General features: G+C 39.2%; 1 protein-coding gene across 1 annotated transcript in view; it reads left to right on the top strand.

Annotated features, from left to right (window-relative positions):
- The window catches only part of LOC103198601 (UDP-glucuronosyltransferase 2A3), an 82,984-nt gene that overhangs the window by 46,102 nt on the left and 34,655 nt on the right, over positions 1-2,227 (top strand). The window lies entirely within an intron of this gene.

The following is a 2,227-nucleotide window of genomic DNA, read 5'->3' as shown; positions in this document are numbered from 1 at the left end:
TGACAAGGAACTAGCAGAAATGCAGGGAGCTCTGGTAGCATAGTGGCTAGGGCACTTGACTGCTAACCAGAAGGCTGGCAGTTCAAACCCACCAGACACTCCTCGGAAGGAAGGTTGGACAATCTACTTCTGTAGTGATACTGCCTCAGAAACCCAAGGAGGGATCGCTACGAGTCAGGTCCAACTTGACAGCACACAACAAAAACACAACAGCAGAAATGCAAGCTGATTAAGAAGAGGATATTGAATGAGGGATATAATTGCTGATGTCAGATGGATCTTGGCTGAAAGCAAAGAATACCAGAAAGATGTTTATTTGTGTTTTATTAACTAGGCAAAGATATTTGACTGTGTGAATCATAACAAATTATGGATAACATTGAGATGAATGGAAACTCCAGAACACTTGATTGTGTTCATGAGGAACATGTACATAGACCAGGAGGCTGTTGTTTGAATAGAATAAGGGGATACTGAATGTTTTAAAATCAGAAAGGGAGTATGTCAATGTTGTATCCTATCTCCATACTTATTCAATCTGTATGCTGAGCAAATAATACAAGAAGCTGAACTATATGAAGAAGAATGAGGCATCAGGATTGGAGGAAGAGTCATTAACAACCTGTGATATGCAGATGACACAACCTTGCTTCCTGAAAGTGAAGATGACTTGAAGTACTTACTGACAAAGATTAAAGATTACAGTCTTTAATGGGCTGTATGGATTTAATGGAATGTATGGATTACACCTCAATATAAATAAAATGAAAATCCTCACAACTGGGCAAATAATCAGCATTATGATAAATGGAGAAAAGATTGAAATTGTCAAAGATTTCGTATTACTTGGTTCCACAATCAACACCAATGGAAGCAGCAGTCAAGATATCAGGCTATGTATTGCACTGGGCAAATCTGCTGTAAATGATCTCTTTAAAGTGCTGAAGAGCAAAGATGTCTCTTCCAAGACAAATGTGTGCCTAACTCAAGCAATGGTCTTTTTAATAACCTCATATGCATGTGAAAGCTGGACAATGAATAAGGAAGACTGAAGAAGAGTTGAAGCTTTTGAATTGTGTTGTTGGTGAGGAATGCTGAAAGTATCATGGACTGATAGAAGAACTAACAAATCTGTCCTGGAAGAAGTGTAGCCAGGATGTTCCTTGGAAGTGAGAATGGCCAGGCTTCATCTCACCTAGTTTGGTTATGTGGTCAGAAGGGACCATTCCCTGGAGAAAGATATCATGATTGGTGAAGTGGAAAGTCAGCAAAAAAGGGAAGGCCCTCAACAAGATAGATGACAAGAGATATAGTGGCTGCAACAATGGGCTCAGGTATAGCAAGTACTGTGAGACTGATGCAGGACCAGGCAGTGTTTCATTCTGTTGTACATAGTCGCTATGAGTCAGAGTGGACTCAATGGCACCTAACAACAACATATGCAGATGATGCAACTTTGCTTGTTGAGAACAAAGGTGACTTTAAAAACTTACTGATGAATTTCAAACACTACAGTCTTCACTATGGGTTGAACCTCAACAAAAATAAAAGAAATATCCTCACAACTGGAACAATAAGTCACATTGCAAAAAAATGGAAAAAATTTTGAGGTTGTTAAGGATTTCATTTTACTTGGATACACAATATACACCCCTAGCAGCAGCAGTCAAGAACTCAAAGGTTGTATTGCCCTGGGCAAATCCACTGCAAAGGGACTCTAAAATGTTAAGAAGCAAAAATGTCACTTTGACAACTAAGGTGCACCTAACCCAAATCATGGTATTTTCAGTGATCTTATATGCATGTGAAGGGTGGACAATGAGTAATTAAGAGCAAAGAAAATTTGGTGCTTTTGAGTTATGAATTATGATGTTGGCAAAGAATACTGGAAATACCATAGACTGCCAAAACAATGAACAAATCTGTCCTGAACAAATATTTCCTGGAAGAAATACAGCCAGAATGCTCCTTGGAAATAAGAATGGCCCAACTTTGTCTGTGTTAGACTGGGTTCTCTAGAGAAGCAATACCAGTAAAGCTTAGAGAGAGAGAGAGAGAAAGAGAAATTTATCTTAGGAAAATGGCTCACACACTTATAGAAGCTCACAAGTCCCAAGTTATTGGATCAAATGTCAAGCTGGAAGGTTTTCCCGACTCACACAGCTGCAGGGGCTGAAGTGTTCAAGGTTGGCAGACAGTATACTGGCTGTTGACTTCAATGAATGAT

The sequence above is a fragment of the Orycteropus afer genome, unplaced genomic scaffold, assembly GCF_000298275.1.
Source record: "Orycteropus afer afer isolate SDZICR_OR568_19922 unplaced genomic scaffold, OryAfe1.0 scaffold00098, whole genome shotgun sequence".
NCBI classification, from domain to species: domain Eukaryota; kingdom Metazoa; phylum Chordata; class Mammalia; order Tubulidentata; family Orycteropodidae; genus Orycteropus; species Orycteropus afer.
This window is presented reverse-complemented; position numbering and strand designations above follow the sequence as displayed.